Raw genomic sequence first — 13,687 nt, forward strand, 5'->3', positions numbered from 1 at the left:
CCATCCGGAGTGGACGTCACTCTGTCCAAGCCAGGCAGCTGGACCGACCTGACGCTTTCTGCGCTGGGTGCTTCTCCGGCGCGGCTCTCCCTGGCAGTGTTCTGACGTCGCCAGCTGCGTCTGTATTCCGGGTGGTCGGTCGCTGGAGAAGACGCTGACAGCCCGAGGGCTGCTGAGGTGTGCTCATCACCACCCACGCCTGCCCGGGTGCCCCCATCCCTCTTGCGGGTAGCAAGAGGGACCCATGCTGGCTCACCAGCCCGGGGCCCTGCCCTGGTCCACGGAAGACATGGGTGCACCTCCCACCCCAGCAGCACGGAGGCAGCCTTTTCCTGAGGCCACCGTCGCCTGCGACGTAGATTTCCGTCCTGCGACTCTCGGCGTCTCAGGAAACTGCATCGGAGACAGTGGCTCCTGGAGTGCCGTGCGGCGGTGTCTGGTTGCCCATCTCAACTCGGCGCCTTTTCCTCCCAAATTCATTCTGGTGGCATACGTGCGATAACTGATGTAGAATGATTATTCTTCACGTTCTGTTGTCAGATTACGCCATGTTTTCCGTTTGTCTCGCTTTCCCTGGTTTTAAGATGCGCAGACTAAGAACTTGACCTTCTTGACCATTTTGTAGTGCCCAGCTCAGGGGTATTGAGTGCCATCCGCTCGTTCTGTGTCCTTCACTGCTACCCTCTGCAAGTCTCTTCGCCCCATACAACGGAAGCGTTGTGCCGAGGAAACCATCCATACCTCCCGTCTCCTTGCCCCTGCCCTCAGCCCCCTTGGCACATCCTCCACGGTTCTTACTTTGACTGTTTGCCTGCGCGTCCTCTTCCCTTGACCTCTTTGGCCTTCTCCCTACTTCTCTACACTGTGTCCTCCACTGGCCACGCACTTTGGGCCTCCGGCTGCATTTCCCATCTCTTTTTCCTTCCTGTGAAATTTCAGTTAAGGAACGTGTTTAGCTTGTGAAAAAGAGGAAAGGAAAGCCTCATGGATGTGGACGCTGGGAGCTAGAAGGGGACGCCAGAAGGGGTCCCTAGCCCTCCATGTCTGTCACAGGAAACACCATGAGTTTGTGGGCCCCCCGCAGGGAAAGATGGGGCTCCCACACGAAGTCACCACCCCCTGCAGCACAGCCACCAGAAGCCAGCATCTGTCTGGAGCCCTGCCAGCCTCCGGTGGCCTTTCCTTCAAACCCACTCTCCCCAGCGTCCCCTTCTTCTGCACCCTCAAGTAACACTCGTGCCCTTTGTTTGTGGGACTAGACTGTGGCTCAGCTGTTGCTTGCTCGTCCGGTCCTGCAATTCTCTGAAACTCCCATTTTGCTGGCAAAATCACGGCTGTGACGTTGACAGCTTACACCCCAGTTTCTTACTCACTCTTCACCCATGTGTAATGTGTAATATTTCACTTTCCCCAATTTCTTTGCTCAGCTCTTCCATTTCTCATTCCTAAGAGTTATCTGTAGATTTTTTTTCTTTCAGGAAAATCCCCATACCATTTTTTGACTATGTCTTCTTCTTTTGTCGTGTTTTCTCTGCTCTTCTTCTTCGTCTTCTTCTTTTAAGATTATTATTTGTTTATTTGACAGACAGAGATCACAAGTACGCAGAGAAGCAGGCAGAGAGAGAGGGGGAAGCAGGCTCCCCGCTGACCAGTGAACCCGATGCGGGGCTCAATCCCAGGACCCCAGGGACCATGACCGGAGCCGAAGGCAGAGGCTTTAAATCACTGAGCCACCCAGTCACCCCATATGCTCTTATTCTTCTATAAGCAAAGTTACTTGTGAGATGGTGGTCACTCCATGGCTTCGTGCCAATCCAGCGGTCACCTGCCCCTCTAGTTTCACTCGGATTTCATTAAAGTGTTTATATTAGCTGCAGACCTATTCACAGAGACCTGACGGGCCAGAAAGGACTGGCATGATATATTTGGGCACTAAACAAGAAAAATATGCAGCCAACAATACTATATCCAACTAGGCTATCATTGAAAATAGTAGGACAGGCAAAAAGCTTCCAGGACAAAGAGAAACTAAAAGAATTGGTGATCACCAAACCAGAGCTACAGGAAATATTGAAAGGGGTCTTCTAAGCAAGGAGAGAGTGTCAAAGTAACATAGACCAGAAGGGAACAAAGACAATACACAGTAACAGTCACCTTACAGGCTTTAAGATGGCACTAAATTCCTTTCTCAATCATTATCCTGAATGTAAAGGGACTAAATGCCCCATTCAAAAAACACAGCTTCTCAGATTGGATAAAACAACAACAACAATAACAAAACAACCCAGACCAATCGATATGCTGTCTGCAAGAGACTCATCTTAGACTCAGAGACACCTCCCGATTTAAAGCGAGGGGGTGGAAAACTATTTACCACACTAAAGGATGTAAACAAGCAAACAAACAAACAAACAAAAAACATGGGGTAGCAATCCTTTTATCTGACAAAGACTGTAATAAGAGACGGGGAAGGACACTATATCATACTAAAAAAGTCTATCCAACAAGATCTAACAACTGTAAATATATATGCCCCCGATATGAGAGCAGCAATTCCCTAAGCCAATTAATAACAAAATCATGAAACACATCAAGAATAATACAACCATACTAGGGAGTTTTTAACAACCCCCTCAGTGAAATGGACAGATTGCTGCTGCCCCTCGGAACAATTTGTTACTTAAACTATAATCCCTGGAGGATTTTAATAGTTGCCAAGCACATTTAGATATGGCCTTAATAAAAGCATATACTGGCAACGGGTCTTTGGGGAGAAGGATGATATACGACCGTGAATCTGGGCAGCTGGGGATGCCCGGCTCGCTCAGGGCAAAAGGCTGCCCCTTCACAGAAGCCGGGCAGCCGGGAACGCTGGCCCGCCCAGGGCAGAACGGCGCCTGCTTCAGGGAAGCCCAGCACCTGGTCAGCTGGGTCCACACCCGGTCAAGCTCAGGGTGGAACGAAAATACTGGCTGCCTCCCTTTTCCGTTCTCGCTCCTTTCTCTTCCCAGAAGCGCCCGTTGTGAGTTAGAGGAGTCCTTCGAGTGTGCTTGGTTAACTAGAAACTTGATCCTCCTCCTTGCTTGTCCACAAGACATGTGATTAACGTTTGACCTTCATCGGTTCTTCTGTTGGCTATTGTTTCTACCTAATAAAAGTGCGACTGTGGAGTTGCTCATGGCAGCAGTCTTTTTGACTGTTGTCCCCTGCTCCCAATCTCTTGCAGCTGACTGTGTTTGTGCCTAATTCTTCTCCCGTTGCCGACTGGAAGCGGCAACGGATCATTTAGAGAGAAGCTCCACAAGGAAGTAAGGACTTCCAATGACACACGGGACCACATGGACATCACAGATATATTCAGAACATTCCATCCCAAAGCAACAGAATATACATTCTTCTCTAGTGCACATGGAAGAGTCTCCAGAATACATCACATCCTGGGTCACACATCAGGTCTCAACTGGTACCAAGAGACTGGGGTGATTCCCTGCATATTTTCAGACCACACTGCTTTGAACATTGAACTCAATCACAAGAGGGAAGCTGAAAGACCTCAAATAAATGGAGGTTAAAGAACATCCTACTAAAGAATGAATGGGTCAACCAGGAGATTATAGAAAGATTTTTAAAAAATTCAATGAAAACATAGCTGTTTAAAACCTTTGGGGATGCAGTGAAATCTATCCTAAGAGGAAAGTACACAGCACTACAAAGCCTTTCTCAAGAAACAAGGAGGTCTCAAGTACACAACCTACCCTCACACCTAAAGGAGCTGGATAAAGAACAGCAAATAAAGCCTAAACCCAGCAAGAGAAGAGAAATAATAAAGATCACAGCAGCAATCAATTAAATAGAAACCAAAAGAACAGCAGAACAGAATTATTAAGAATTATTAAGATTCTTTGAAAGAATTATTAAGATTGACAAACACCTGGCCCCGCTTTATCAAAAGAAAAGAGAAAAGGACCCAAATTAATAAAATCATGAATGAAAGTGGAGAGATCACAACCAAACACCAAAGAAATACAATCAGTTAGAAGAACGTATCATGAGCAACTATATGTCAACAATCGGGAAGAAAGGGATGCGCTCCTAGAGATGTAAAAACTACCAAAACTGAACCGTGAAGAAGTAGAAAACCTGAACAGACACATAACCAGCAAGAAAAATGAAGCAGTCATCAAAAAAATCTCCTAACAGACAGGAGCCCAGGGCCAGATGGCTTCTAGGGGAATTCTCCCAAACTTTGAAAGAAGAATTAATACCTATTCTTCCAAAAGACAGACACGGAAGGAAAACTTCCAAAAACATTTTATGAGGCCAGCATTACCTTGATCCCAAATCCAGACAAACACCCCATCAAAAAGGAGAGTTACAGGCCAATATCCCTAATAAAAAACGGAGGGATGCGAAAATTCTCACCAAAATTCTAGCCAATAGGATCCAACACTACCTTAAAAGGATTATTCACCATGATTTATTTCTGGGCTGCAAGGTTGCTTCGACATCTGGAAATCAATCAACTAATGCAACACACTACATTAATAAAAGAAAGAACAAGAACCATATGTTCTCGATAGATGCAGAAAAACAATTAACAAAGTACACCATCCTTTTAAAATTTTTTAAATTCATTTTAAAAATTTCTATTTAAAATTTTTATTTATTTTTAAAATTTCTTTTCAGTTGTTCCAGAATTCATTGTTTATGCACCACAAACCAGTGCTCCATGCAATACGTGCCCTCCTTAATACCCATCACCAGGCTCACCCAACCTCCACCCTCCACCCCTCCCAAACCCTCAGATGGAATTTTTTCAGAGTCCACCAGTCTCTCTTGATTAAAACTCTTCACAGTGCAGAGATAGAGGGTGCTATACCTCAAAACCAAACCATAAAGCCACCTATGAAAAACCCACACTGAATATTATTCTCAATGGGGAAGAACGGAGAGCTTTATCCCTAAGGTCAGGAACACAGCAGGGATGTCCACTGTCAGCACTGCTACTCAGCATAGTACTAGACATGTCCCAGCCTCAGCAATCAGACAACAACAACAACAACAAATTTTTAAAAGATTTTATTTATTTATTTATTTATTTGACACAGAGAGAGAGAGAGAGAGAGAGCAAGTAGGTAGAGGTGAGGGAGAGGGGAGGAGAAGCAGGCTCTCCACTGAGCAGAAAGCCCAATGTGGGGCTCGATCCCAGGACTCTGGGATCATGACCTGAGCCGAGGCAGGCAGCCGATTAACGAGTGAGCCTCCCAGGCACCCCCTCCTTTTTAAAGATTTTATTTATTTATTTGACAAAGAAATTTTTTTAAAGGCATCTGAATCAGCAAAGAAGAAGTCAAACTCTCACTCTTGCAGAGGACATGATACTCCTATGTGAAAAACCCAAAGGACTCCACCCCAAAACTACCAGAACTCGTGCAAGAATTCAGTAAAAGTGGCAGGATATACAATCAATGCCCAGAATTCAGTTGCAATTCTATACACCAACAAGACAAAAGAAAGAGACATCAAAGAGTCAATCCCATTTACAATTGCACCCAAACCATAAGACACCTAGGAATAAATCTAACCAAAGAGTCAAAGAACCTGTACTCAGAAAACTAGAGAATACTCACGAAAGAAATTGAGGAAGACACAAAGAAATGGAAAAACGTTCCATGCTCATGAATTGGAAGAACGAATATTGTGAAAATGTCTATGCTACCTAGAACAATGGACAAATTCAGTACAATCACTATCAAATACCATCAACGTTTTTCAAAGAAATGGAACAAGTAATCCTAAAATTTGCCTGGAATGAGAAAGAAAGTAGCCAGAGGAATGTTGAAAAAGAAAACCAAAGCTGGTGGTACCACGAGTCCGGACATCAACTCTATTTCAAAGCTGCCATCATCAAGACAGTATGGCACTGGCACAGAAACAGACACACATCGATCAATGAAGCAGTAAGTAGAGAGCCCAGAAATAGACCCCCAACTCAATGGTGAATTAATCTTGACAAAGAACGAAAGAAAAGTCCAATGGAAAAGAGTCTCTTCAACAAATGGTGCTGGGAAAATTGGACGGCCACATTGAGAAGAATGAAACAGGACCGTTTGTCCTTACACCACACACAAGATTAGACTCCAAATGGACGAAAGACCTCAATGTGAGACAGGAATCCATCCAAATCCTTGAGGAGAACACACGCAGCCACCCCTTTGACCTCAGCTGCAGCAACTTCTTCCTAGAAACATCGCCAAAGGCAAGGGAAGCAAGGGGCAAAAATGAACTGTTGGGACTTCATCAAGGTAGAGTGCTTTTGCACAGCAAAGCAACGGTCGACAAAAAACCAAATGACAACTGACACAATGGGAGAAGTTATTTGCCCATGACATATCAGATAAAGGGCTAGTATTTGAAATCTAGAAAGAACTTATCAAAACTCAACACCCAAAGAACAAATAATCCGATCGAGAACGGGGCAGAAGACATGAACGGACATTTCTGCAAAGAAGACATCGAAATGGCCAGCAGATACACGAAAAAGGTGCTCTACATCACTCGGCATCGGGGACATACAAAATCAAAACCACAATGAGATACCACCTCACACCAGTCAGAATGACTAAAATTAACCAGTCAGGAAATGACCAGCACTATCAAGGATGCAGAGAAAGGGGATCCCTCCTACACTGTTGGTGGGAGTGCAAGCTGGTGCAGCCACTCTGGAAAACAGTATGGAGGGTCCTCAAGAACTTGAAAATAGAGCCACCCTACGATCCTGCAACCGCACAACTGGGCATTTACCACAAAGATACAAATTGCAGTGATCCAGAGAGTCCAATGTACCCCAATGTATAGCAGCAATGTCCACAATAGCCAAACTATGGAAAGAGCTATCAACAGATGAATGGATAAAGAACATGTGGTTTACCCATACAATGGAATATTATGCCTCCATCAGACAATGAAATCCTGCCATTGCAACAATGTGGATGGAACTAGAGAGCATTCAGAGAAAGAGAATTTTCATATAATCTCACTGGCATGTGGGATTTGAGAAACAGGGCAGAGGGTCATAGGGGAAGAGAGGAAAAAATGAAGCAAGACAAAAACCAGAGAGGGAGACACACCATAAAAGACTCCCTCGATCTCAGGAAACAAACAGAGGGTTGCTGGAGTGGAGGGGGTGGGAGGGATGGGGTGGCTGGATGCCTGACACCGGGGGGAGGGTATGTGCTATGGTGAGTGCTGTGAATTGTGTTAGACTGATGAAATCACAGACCTGTACCCCTGAGATGAATACAACGTTATATGTATTTAAACTGAAAAACATTACTTTGTATTCCATATCTATTATTTGCAGTGATTTTGACACCCCTGGTGGTCTCTTTCTACTTATTCCTTGTATCTTGTTTCCCTGTGCTTTTGTCTTCTTCTTCTTTTTTTTTTTTTAATTTAATTTTTATTTTCCCAGTGTTTCGAGATTCACTGTTTATGCACCACATCCAGTGGTCCATGCAATCCGTGCCCTCCTTAATACTCACCACCGGGCTCACCCATCTTCTTCCACCTCCCTCCCCTCCAAAACCCTCAGTTTGTTTCTCAGAGTCCACAGTCGCTCATGCTTCATGTCCCCCTCTGATTTTCCCCAATTCATTTTTTTTCCTTTCCTTCTCCTAATGTCCTCCATGTTATTCCTTATGCTCCACAAGTAAGTGAAACCATATGGCAATTGACTTTCTGCTTGACTTATTTCACTCAGCATAATCTCCCCCAGTCCTGTCCATGTTGATACAAAAGTTGGATATGCACCCTTCCTCTTGGCTGTGTAATATTCCATTGTGTATATTGGAACTCACATCGGCCTTTTTTTTTATCCCTTCATCTGATGAAGGGCATCTTGGCTCTTTCCACAGTTTTGGCAGTTGTGGCACTGCTGCTATGAACGTGGGGGGTACACATGGTCCTTCTTTCACTACATCTCCATCCTTGGGGGCAAATACCCAGTAGCGTAATTGCCGGGTCATAGGGTAGCTCTATTTTTAAGTTTTTGAGGGATCTCCACACTGTTCTCCAAAGTGGGCTGCCCAACTTGCATTCCCACCAACAGTGTAAGAGGGCTCCCCTTTCTCCACATCCTCTCCAACACGTGTTTCCCTGTCCTGTTAATTTTGGCCATTCTAACTGGTTTCAGGTGGTATCTCAATGTGCTTTTTGACTTGAAATTCTGTGATGGCTAAAGATGATGACATGTTTTCATGTGTCTGTTAGCCATTTCTAGGTCTCCTTTTGAGAAGTGTCTGTTCATGTCCTCTGTCCATTTTTTTGACTTGATTATCTGTTTTCTGTGTGTTGAGTTTGAGGAGCTCTTTACAGATCTTAGCTATCAGCCCTTTGTCTGTAGTGTCATTTGCGAATAACTTCTCCCATTCCGTGGGTTGTCTCTTTGTTTTGTTGACTGTTTCCTTTGCTGTGCAGAAGTTTTTTTACCTTGAGGAAGTACTAAAAGTTCATTTTCACTTTTTTTCCTTTGCCTTTGGAGACATGTCTTGAAAGAAGTTGCTGTGGCTGATATCAAAGAGGTTACTGCCTGTGCTCTCCTCTAGGATTTTGATGGATTCCTGCCTCATGTTGGGGTCTCCCATCCATCTCGAGTTTATTATTGTGTATGTTGTAAAAGAATGGTCGAGTTTCATTCTATATGTAGCCAAGCAACTTTCCAGTCTCCACTTACTCTTTTTTAAAATATTTTATTTATTTATTTATTTATTTATTTATTTATTTATTTATTTGACGTCAGACAGAGATCACAAGCAAGCAGAGAGACAGGCAGAGAGAGAGGAAGAGAAGCAGGCTCCCTGCCGAGCCGAAAGCCCATTTGGGTCTTGATGCCAGGACCCTGGGGGGGGATCATGACCTGAGCCAAAGGCAAAGGTTTTAACCTACTGAGCCACCCAGGCGCCCCCATCCCAGCACCATTTATTGAAGAGACCGCTTTTTTTTCCACTGGATATTTTTTCCTCCTTTGTCAAAGATTATTTGACACCACAGAGTTGCAGGTCCATATCTGGACTCTCTATTCTGTTCTATTGCTCTATGTGTCTGTTTTTTGTGCCAGTACCATGCTGTCTTGGTGATCATAGTTTTGTAGTAAAGTTTGAAAAATCAAGCAATGTGATTCCCCCAGCTCGGTTTTTCTTTTCCAACATGTCCTTAGCGATTCAGAGTTGTTTCCGGCTCCATACAAATTCTAGGATTGTTTGTTCCAGCACTTTGAAAAATGCCGGTGGAATTTTGATCAGGATGGCATTGAAAGTATAGATTGCTCTGGGCAGTATAGACATTTTCACAATGTTTATTCTTGTGATCCATGAGCATGGAATGCTTTTCCATCTTTTGTGTCTTTTGAATTTCATTCATGAGTGTTCTATAGTTCCTCGGGTACAGATCCTTTACCTCTTTGGAGAGGTTTACTCCAAGGTATCTTATAATTCTTGGTATTAGAATAAATGGAATTGATTCTCTAATTTTCCTTTCTATGGTTTCATTGTTAGTGTATAAGAAAGGAATTGATTTCTGTGCATTGATTTTGTATCCTGCCCCATTACTGAATGGCTGTATGAGTTCTAGAAATTTGGGGGGTGGGAGGCTTTTGGGTTTTCCATAGAAAGTTATCCTGTCAACTGTGAAGAGAGAGCGTTTTGAGTTCTTCTTTGCCAATTTGAGTGCCTTTTATTTCTCTTTGTTGTCTGATTGCCGTTGCTAGGACTTCTAGAGCTATGTTGAGCAACAATGGTGAGAGTGGGGTATCCTTGTCATGTTCCTGATCTCAATGGGAGGAGGCTGTCAGTTTTTTGTCCCACTGAGAAGGATATTTGGTAAATTTTTAGTATTTTAAGCAGGTATTTATGAGATAATACTGGAAAGGTCATATGATTCTGAGTTTTGGCATTTGTTTTACATTTTTGGGTAGGTAACTTTTATTACATGATTGAAATTTCCTACTTACTACTCCGGAATTTTTAGAAAGTCATGTTTATGTGAATGTAGACAATCATAGGGTTCTCACCCGATATTCTCAGATGAGAGGACGCGACACCCTGTGTACCATGGACCGTGCTCCGCTTGCTGGAGGAAGCCGAACTTTCTCATACCCTACCCGTTGCCTTTATCTGCCCAGGCTTGGTTAGCTTCCATATCTCTCTCGTTCACAGTTACATCGGCCCCCGGCCTTCTTGGGCTCCTGATGCCTCGTGGTCATACCCGTTCTGTACAAAGGAGGAGGTAGTGGAAGGTTTTCTAAATGCTTGGAAACAGAATGATGTTTCAGACAGATGGACATGTCGTTTCAAAGACGCAGAGGCTGCAGAGAGCCTGCATGTTCAGGAACGTGCCCAGCAGCTGCACGAGTATCAATCAGGGGACAGGTCCCCGGCAGCCTCCGATAGGCAAGACTTGAAGCCTCGACTCCTGAGCTCCTCCCATGGGCCCTTGTGTGACCCACCAAGTCCCAGACATCAGAGAAGAGGGATGGGCAGCTCATGGAGCTTCAGAGAGTTTTCTTCCCCTTTGGAAGATGGCTTCCTTAGACTCAATGTGCAATCTCAGACTCTCGTTTTTCTAGGTCTGAAAGCCAACACAGAGGTGCTGAAGCTCACGGGTGCGCATGTTCTAGCATGGCGACATAGGCCACTTGGCAGCACTGCTGCCTCGCCCAAACCCACACCACCCACACCCCAGGCTGTGCTCCCAGGAACAGCGGCACTCAGCAAGGGGAGGCTACCGGGCCCCGCTGCCGGCTACTGGACCCACGTTCCTGACGATGGATGAAGGAACATGGGCACACCTGTGAGCCCACACACTTGTGCTGGGTGCTGGGCAAAGTCCAAGTTCTTTGCACAGAATTTCACCTGTTCCATCTCCAGAGTCTGCGTGGAGGAGCCCAGAGAGAGCAGCTGTGGTCTGCTCTGCCATCGGAGCTGGGCTGTCCCTGGATGCTGTCCCCCCACCTCAATGTTGAGGGTCCTTCACTCCTAGGTGTCCCACGCCCCGCTCCTCCTCCTGTCTTCCCACTGGCCGGGGGTCCTTCCAAAGCCAGAAGCATCTGAGCACTACTCTCCATGGGTACCACTAGGGATCCCCTCCAGCAAGACTGAATCCCTCAAAGGCCAAGAGGAGGAAAGCGTGACAGCAATGAACAGAGTTACAAGGCCTGTGTTCAAAGAGAACCCTTGTAAATAAGATCACTGTCAGGGGATGGACTTTCTCTGAAGGCAAAGCTACAGGCCAGCCACACTGGATGTGGGTCCCAATCTAGCTCCCCCTCACGCCCCCCTGGAAAGTCAGACCCTGAGTTTGTCGGCAGAAGACAAGTTTGATGCAACAGGTTCCAGGCATCGCCAGCAAGTGCACTCCAAAAGCTGGGGCCTGATGCATGCTCCGTGCCTCAGGGCAGCCTGAGGTCCTTGACCCCAGAAGACAGGGTCGGGAAGAGAACCAGCCAAGCACAGCTGCTCCCTGCGACACTTGTGCTCCCGGCTCGTCTGTACACTGGGTCGGGGAGGTCCGGCTCCTTTCCATTGCATAACATCCCATGAGAGCTCCTCGCATACAGAAAAGACGAAGGCTTTTTAATAGGACAAAGGACTTGGCTATCCAATCCAACGAGTCACCCAGCGGATCCAACGAGTCGCCCACCAGACAACCCTTTGAGCACTGCTTTGAAACATAGTAGAAAACGTGGATATATCCCTAAAAGCAAAATACACACAGAGAGAAAGGAATCACGTGAGCTGAAAGCAGAGCCCCCAAAGCACGTTCTGTCAGTACCTGCCCATCCCTGACCTTCTGGTTCTCCCTGCTCAGAGGCCCAAGCTTAAAGAGGCCCCCTCTGTCTAGGAGGTACTCAGGAGGCCATCGTGTTGAGGGGGAACAGGACAGGCTTTTGTGTGAGGAAACTGCTGTTGTGGATGGGGAAGGCTTGCTTACAGAGTGCCAGGAGAGGGCCCCCCCACCGCGCGCCTCAAAGCCCTTCTCCAAGCCTGGCCTGTGCATGCGTACCGGGAACCTGGGGCTCGGCTCTCCATTTGGATCACAGAGGCTCCTAGGCTCAGCTCTGGGCTGTCAATGAGCCGCCAGCCAGGGCCCCATGCTGTTGTCAAGCACTTCTCAGGGACAGCGTGGCTCTGTGCTTGTGGCCGGGGCACTCTTCTGGCTTTCCCCTTGTCTTTAGTTTCTCGTGCCATTCACTCTTCCCTAGGAGCCTGTGAAGTCTGCCATGGGATGAGCACGGGTCCTCAGCCTCCACTCTGCACCCCACACGTTTCCGGGTTCGTCAGCAGGACCACCGGAAGTGGCTGCCACGCTGCATCTGAGTTCCCGAGTCCTGACCACGCTCTGCTCCCTGGTTGCTGGGCCTCCAGACTCCTCTTCCGAGGGGAGCATCGTGTGGCCAGAAGGTCTTGGGTGATTTGCCCGCAAACAGAACGATGGTCTACAAACATTTAACCGTGTACGCCTTCGTTCCCGAACATATGGTGCGCTCACACCCCGATTATGTAGCTCTCTTGTAGAAGCTACTCCCCCCGGGACAGGTGAAATTAGTACAGCTTCATTTTTCACTTAAAATTGAGTAAGAATAGGGGTGCCAGGGTGGATCAGTCAGTGGAGCGTCCGACTCTTGGTTTCAGCTCAGGATGATCTTCCGTTCCTACGATCAGCTGGCATTGGGCTCCACACTCAGTGGGGATAGTCGGCTTGGGACTCTTTCTCTCCCTTTGCCCCTCTCCTGCAGGGACCTCTCTTTCTTTCTCTCTTTCTCCAGGGTAGAAGATATACATTTGTGTAAAAACACATACAAATAAACCTCGATTACTTTCTTCCTGTACCCCACTATTTCCCCTGGTCTAACGTGGTCCTGCCCATATGTCGGCACTGGCCATCCAAAAGCTGGTTTCCTCTGCCGGCCAGGTTTTTTCAGTGGTGACGTCTCAGGACCTTGCTCTCCAATTTTTTTAAAATCTCATTTTTATATCAGTTTTATTCACTGTTGAGAAAAAATAGACAAACCCCTGTCTAGTAAGTATTTACTGACCTACCATTAACCAGGCACTGAGCTCCCCGCAGCGCAGTGAGGAGGAGGGGTGGCTCCCTTGCTGAGCCTGCCCTGCCTGCACTGAGGGGCCCCCTCGGGCATCTGGTCCTGCTCAGACTCCCTGGAGGAGGGAGGGCGATGTGCACCCTTCTGGCTCCACTGGCCGCGGAAGAAGGGCCGCAGGCGGGGGGCATGGGCTTGGGCTTCTCCCCCGCTCCCCCCCGCCAGGCACGGCTCAAGGGGCCGTGGAGCCGCGGAGAAGAGAGCGGCTCCCGGACCCTGCGGGCAACAGGCACACGCGGGCCCTGGCCCTTCCATCGCGCCTGGCCCTTCCACCCCTCTGAGCCTCGAGTGCTTCCCGTGGGCATTTCTGCTGGAGAATTCCCACCCCCCCAAGGCCCCGGGGAGGACACAGCAAGGTTGGGTCTGCAAGGGCCCAGCTCTCTGCTTTGCAGCAGGCGCTCAGTCAGCAGCTCCGGCTTCTCCCGCCGCTCCAAAGTCGCTTCCTTGTTTGCGGCCCTGCTCTGTGGGGATCGCGGGAGGGAGGGAGGGCCTGGAACGGAAGAGGCTCGGCCGGAGGGATGCTCTGTTTGC

Source organism: Mustela putorius, unplaced genomic scaffold (assembly GCF_011764305.1).
Source record: "Mustela putorius furo isolate JIRA1106 unplaced genomic scaffold, ASM1176430v1.1 tig00537303_pilon_pilon_pilon, whole genome shotgun sequence".
Taxonomy (NCBI): Eukaryota; Metazoa; Chordata; class Mammalia; order Carnivora; family Mustelidae; genus Mustela; species Mustela putorius.